The sequence below is a fragment of the Pagrus pagrus genome, assembly GCF_965226575.1.
Source record: "Pagrus pagrus genome assembly, chromosome: 22".
Lineage (NCBI taxonomy): Eukaryota > Metazoa > Chordata > Actinopteri > Spariformes > Sparidae > Pagrus > Pagrus pagrus.
In genome coordinates this window covers 16,617,487-16,624,703 of record NC_140204.1, presented here as the reverse complement: position 1 = coordinate 16,624,703, position 7,217 = coordinate 16,617,487, and positions in this window count along the sequence as shown.

Below are 7,217 nucleotides of genomic sequence, written 5' to 3'. Positions count from 1 at the left end.
TAAATAAACAAACTCTCTTTGTTATGATGACTGAATAAACAAACTGACCTTAAAGGAGAACACAATTTCATACTGTTCTACTTTGTTTATATGTGGCGGACCCTGCCACCTTTCTAGCTTTCTAGCTTTAAACAGTGTTCTGGGGGCCTTATTTTCCTCTGAGAGCAGCTTGTTTATTCAGTTATGGAAAAAAAAAATATTTCTGAGTTTGTATTATTACCTCAATAATATTGTGAATATTAAAATTCTGAGTTTGAATTTGTTCTTCAAAAACTGTATGGTGCCCGTTTAAAATGCAACATTTTCTGTTGTTGCTACGCAGGTTGCTATGGACTTTCACTGAAAAGGTGTAGCAGACTGGGATGTAAATCTGGAAATATGAAAGAGGCTGAAATTATCACATTTCTGCAAACCACAGATCTGTTTTATTTTGTTTGTGTCAATTTCACCTTTGTAAAAACAGGTAGACCTTCCTCAATATTTCTTTCTTTCCTCTCTTCATGTTACTGTTTTTTTCCTCCCCCCTCTTTCCCAATGAGTCATGCTATCTGCAGTGAGCTCTGTTCCTCCTGATGTGGTTCAGAAGATATTGGCTCAGCAGTCTAACACCATTCCGTCATATGATGTTGTTTTCATGTCTGCAGCCTTTGATTACAGTCAAATGGAGACAGTTAGCTCTAATCACCCTTCAATGAACCCTCTGTTATCCTCAACTTCATGAAACAACATCGGTTCTGCCAGAATGTTCCTCATGCGAATGGCCGTGGGATATGTGTTTTCAGGTGTGCTGTATGAACGAAGACCGCTCGTCTGGACAGAGATTTTTTTTTCTTCTAAAAACCTGTTTACAAAAATGTTAGATGAGTAATGTTAATGGACTAGGCCTGATATGACCTGGAAGCTTGGTTAGCACTACTTGTAAGATGAGCTATGTTACCTTCATTCTGGCCCACTTACATTGGCTTCCTGCACACGTCGTCAACATTCAGTTCAAGGAACCTCCTGATCATCCTTGAGTCTATGCCACATTTTTAATAGCTTTCAAAATCTCACTTTATCAAGGCTAAAAATTCAAATAACACTAACCCTAAAAATGAAAAAAAATCCACTCAAAATACACAGTAAAAAGTGCATTTGTTCCATATGCATAAAAATGTTTCAGATGTCAGATATCACAACAGCAGAAACAAAATAAGTAACATCCAAAGTACGGCCACAACGAGAAGTGGCTCCAATGCTACATCCTTAATGAGGAAAATATTAATTAGCCTACATTACCTGCAATGATCCTCCAGCAGCAGAAACAAAAAAAGTGTGTCCCCTGTGCCCTTTTACATACGCTTGTAGTCTAGTCTAAGCCTATTTTGGATGCATTTAAAAAACAGATTTTAATAAAGAGAGAATGCTGTGAGGTCACTCAGTGACACCTGAAGCGAGTGGGTTTTGTGCACCTTATATAAGCTATTCTGGTGTCTGATGACAACATAATAACATCCACCGTGGTCTTGAAAACCAGTAAGACTAGGTCTCTCCTGTTTCTTGTTTCTCTCCTTGTCTCATTTCATGTGATGTCATTTCCTGGTATGGCTGGAAGCAAATACATCGGGAGCTTGTACCCACAGAATTTGAATCTGTTTACATGTCAATCTTACTTACAGTCGAGCATCTCACCAGCCATTAGCTGATAAAGTCTGAAAATAGAGAACTCCTTCAAAATATCATCTGCTGCATGATTTCAATTAGAAGTTCCAATCAGGAATGTGATCCTATATACATAATTCTGATCCATTTGATCAGCAAAGCATCATCAGTGTTCAAGGGCTTGTGAATTTGAAGCACATCCACAGTTTCTGGCAAATGTTACATCTCAAATATTCATGTCTTGATTGCGGTACGCTCACCGTATAGATCCATCTACTAAAGAGGTGATTATGGAATAAATTACATAATCATGTTGGTTTCACTTTCCTCCAGATCACAGAGAACATGAGGTTAAATGGATAATTTCAACCAGCGCGTGTCTGTGATCACTGTTGATTTCAAGCTCTGAGAAATGCTGCCGTTCTTCACCGTGTGCAATGTTTTATTCACTTTTTAAGCCACAAACACCAAGTAAAAAACATTTTATCCTTTTCCATGCTGTTTAAATGACATACCCCTTCTTCATTCAACCCATTTAATTTGATAAATAAATAAGTGGATAAAATAAGTTTCATGAATATTTTAGCAAACAACTTGTGCTAAAACATAGAGTAAAGTAGCCCAGTAGACATGAGACATAAAGCCAGTGAAGTGTACTATATAGTCTGCTAACATTAGCCAACGTTAGCCACAACAAGCTACTGGCTATCCAGGACCGAGTTAAGCCGTAGAGGAGAACCCCTAAGTCTGTAAAAGACTTTTTATTTGCAAGACCACAAATGCATTTTTTCTTTCTGTTTAAAGTTACATAGTCTCACTTTAAACGTGAACTATACGACATTCACTGCCACAACATATCCCGCCAGAGCACCGGCGTCTCAAACTAAAACAAATGGGAGCGTCATTCGCTCAATAAGTTGGAAAAAAGGAAAGCGGCATCTGAACACACACTCATCAAATGTGAATAAAGATTATATTACAGTATGACCTGTTTCGCATTCAAAATGTTTTCAGAAGCACAAGTGAGTGTACTCTTTGATTATGTAAGTCGGTGGCCATTTTGTGCTGTGCTTTGGAACGGAGGCTCATGTATCTCAGCTCATGCTTCATCAGGTCAAACTTCACAGTGCTGATTCAGTGTGGATGGCTACTCTGTTACTGTATATCCCATGTCTTGCTTAAAATGTTTTCAGAATCCTATTTTAGCGCATGATTCAGATATAATACGTACGTTTCCCAGCAGGCCGTCATGTTTCAACAGATGTGAGGAAAACAAAGAACAAAGAAGCTCGGAGGACTATTTTCTGTTCAGGACGCCATGACTGACATGGACCAGAGCTGAAAACACAAAAAAGGCCTTAACTTGTTTCCTCTTCAGTATTTGCTATTTCTTCAGCCTATGCATTTGGAGTGGAGTAGCTAGTATGTGCTACAAGCTTTTTGTATCTTTCATACGTACATGCCTGTCACAGTTGCATGAAACTTGAAAGGGTTACACATCTCCAAAACATGGAGAGCTATGTGAAATGACACTGTGTCCTAATTTTAAACCATATCATCAAGTACCTGTTATCTTTTCAGCAGCACCTCAAGGCTACAAACAATACTAGCAAGACAAAATATGCAATTTAACAGGATGTACGTTCAGGTCGACCTTGCTGTCATATTTGATATTTCCCACCCTCACTGTTATGGCTCGGACTGCTATCATGGAAGCAAGTTGTGAGAATTAACTCAACTTCACTCCACCTTTTGTTCACTTCCAAACAGGAAGAAGGTCCTGTGGGGGCCATACCTGCTTCCTGTCTCTGCTTAGCAACGAGGAAAGTGTTACTAGGGGCTGTCAGAGGGGGTCAACAACAATCTGTATGTCCTGTTACACAACTATAGACTGTAACTGTTCAAAAAAGGTCCCATAGTTGAAGGTACTTAACACTTAACCACTTTCGACAGGGACACTTTGTTAGAGGTCAGAGCGGTTTGTCAAATCCCATCGGTTTGTCTTTGAGCTGGATTTCAGGGCGCATAATGTAGTTTTGGAGAAGAAATTTTAATCAGAAGAGAAAGATCATCACTGAAGGACAACACAAGTTTACTTTTACAAGTTTTACTTTGTTTATATTATATTACAAACAGTGTTCTGGGGACCTTATTTTCCTCTGAGAACAGCTTGTTTATTCAATAATGGAAAAAATAAATATTTCTGAGTTTGTATTGTTACCTCATTAATATTGTAAGTATTACAATTCTGGGCTTGAGTTTCTTCTCCAAAACTACATAGTGCCCCTTTAACTTTCATCACCACAAACACACACACACAGAGCTACATATTGCATGTGCCCCTTGAGGACGAGAACAGGTTTGAAAGTGTGTGTTTTGAGTGAGTGTGTGCCATGTACAAGCCTTTGACAGCCCTCTCTGCTCCTCCTATTATCTCATCCTCTCTCCACATGCAGCCAACATCCAATGCAATAATTAGCAATCTGTCTCGCCCCGGTGGCTCCATTCACTGACCTGCTACACACACACACACACACACACACACACAGTGGATGTTCTTATCTGGTGTGAAGAGTCCTTGTGGGCTCCAGCTTTGGGACAAAAAGGCACCAAAACACTTTGGATGTAGTTCTCCCCTCTGTAAAAAGAGGAGAGACTCACAATAAAACGAGATTACGGCGGCAGGAACACACATAAAACAAAGTCAGGTGGTATAAAGTGGGCACAGATTGTCATAAGACTGAGAGTAAAACACGGTTAAGCCAAGTACAAAAACATATTACGAAAAAAACGGGATAATAGAGAAGTGGGAGCACGTGCACACACTGGAATAAACCTCTTAAGATGACAGAAAGTGGAAGAGGCTCTTTAGGTAATGAGGTTTCCATACATGCTCATTTCTATTGTAATCAGCTTTTCCTCTCATTTGTGTGCATCAAAAATAAAAAGCACAATGGCTATTAAAGTGCTACGGACAATAAAAGTCACCCAGCCTCGTTTAGTACAGTAGATGCAAAAAAAAAAAAGTATTTTATTTATTTCTTTGAGCAAGATCAGCATGTTGGAGGGAAATGTGTCCTGACAAGGGAGGTCTTCGGACTCTGACAGCAGAGAGCGAGTAACGCTCGAGTCCAGAGGAGCGCGGAGGGAAAAAAACAAAACAAAAAACAAAACGCTCTCGGTGGTCACAAGAAAGAATTCTTGACTGACTGTCTGTGAGTTTACAAGTCAAAGAGAACGTTGTCTGAAATGTAACGCAGCATTTTTCTTGCCCTGTTAGGGTGCTTATTCAGTATTCGCTCTGACATGGCAGCTGTACCAGATAAATTGTCCCCAAAGGTAAAGATTAAAGTCAATTCAGCATTTTCAGACGAGCATCTGACTTAGTTAACCTTAATCTTGGAGTTTAGGTCATTTTAACCACAAGCTTTTTAAGGCGCGGACAGTCTTTCTCTTTTCTGTCACTCATTTCTAGACTGAACATCAAGTCTTTATTCATTTTGTTCAGTAAATGTTACATTATGATTACTTGTGTATGCAGTTTAAGCACAAGCTATTTGGAAGAGTCTGCACTGCATTTAACCCAGTCGCTTGAATAAATGTTGGCAATGTACCTCCTTTCTGTAAGCCAAACCACAGATTTGTTAAAACGTTTTTTCACGCTGCAACTTTATGTTTCTTTAGGTTCAATGTAAAAAAGTTTGTTGTTCATTGTGCTTAAAGTCTGCTTAGGTTAAGGCGCAAAAAACACTCAGTTAGGGTTAGGAAAAGATCATGTTTTGGCTTACCTGATCTGTCGACATAGTTGAACATTTTCCAAGGTTTTCACTTGCAAATTGTGCCATAATAATATGTAGTTACTAGTTCTAAATAGTTCATGCATCCACTGATTAAAAGAAATCAACAGTTACTTTTGTAACGCGTCATATATTTCTTTAGCGGTAACGGAGTAATATAACATGTTACTAATAATATTTCAGTAATGTAATACGACAGTTATGGCACTGAACGCTTTACAGTCTGTTACCGACTGAAGTGAGGCGTTTATTGTTGTTTTTTAAAGAACCCATCCACACCGCGCACGGCCACATTAGTATAGGCTGAGTGTGTGTTTGTTATAGCCGAGCCTATAAGTTCAGTCTCTGTGTGACTGAAATGAGCAGTATTTCGTAGGCCTGATGATGAAGCCTCATCCTCCAAGCGCACTTCAATTTACATTCTTGAATCACACATGCCCATGCATTCCTTGTTCTGTGGACTAAAATGAAAAGGCATAGAAAAAGAGATTTTTGTCTCATCATGTAGTTATAGGCTACATTACAGAAGGTATTGGTCTATTGTTTTTCATATGACCAAGCTTACAATTTAAAATATTTATTCCTATCTCATAATATATCAGACTTTGATCCTTTGTCTGCCTGCTCATCCCTGTGTCCAAGACCATTTGTTTATTTAAAAAGATATAGGCTATTTAATTGTTCTATAAAGGGTATATGGGTATTTTGTTGAAAGTTACTAAAAAGTAGTGGAATAAGTAATATATTACTCTACGCAGACAGTAATATTGTAATGTAATATATTACTTTAAAATGAAGGTGGATGGATAAAAATCTACATAGCCAACTAGAGGGTGATCCCGACAGGGGCAGCAGAAGACCGGGAGAGGCCGAGAGAACATGAGTGGGATCCATAACAACTCTGACATTAGCTATTGTTGTTGATGTTAGCTAACGTTAGCTGTGATAGCTCATAGATAGGAGACATTTGCTAGCGTCAGACTTTGTTGAGTCTTAAGTCTTTTGACTACGAGTCCAAGTCAAGTCTCAAGTCTCTATGTGTGGCTACTTAAGTGGGACTAGGACTCACAGACTCGCGCCCAAATCTCAAATAATAATGACCGCGATCATGTGTAGCTCCCCTCCAAAGAAGAAGATGATTATTGTCACTGAATCCCTGGAACTATCAATGATGAGCTAACATACCAGCTTCCCTTTGAGTGCTCGCAGCGTTGATCGAGGTTCGGCAGTAATGTTCAGTCAGTAGGTGGACCACTTTGGTCCGGACTGAAATATCTCAATAACTTTTTCAATTTCATGGATTGTGAATATGTTTTGTTCAGACAGTCATGGTCCCCAGATGTTAATGACTTTGGTGAGTCTGGTGATCCCTTGACTTTTCATCTTGGGTCATCATCAGGTCAACATTTACATTTCTTCAATGCTTTGGCTCAGTTTTCTGCACAATGACCATTGCGGGCTTAAAGAGCTGCTGTGAAAAATGAATAATGCTCTGATGAGCGGCAGCACTGTAACGGACAAACTTGTATCTGTGACCTTCTCTTTACTGGATTTCAACAATCACTGTGGCCTCTCCTGCTGTGAAATATTCTCCCAGCCCGTCTAATCAGCTTCATTCTTCACCAGCAGTGAAAGACCTAAAGCCTCAACTTCTGCAGTCGCCCGCTGGCCGAGTTGAATAAGTCAAATAGAAAGCGGGGCCGAAAACGAGAGGGCGGGCGAGGGAGCACCTGATGAAAGAAAAAGAGAAAGAGAGAGAGTAAAAAGAAAAGAAAAAAC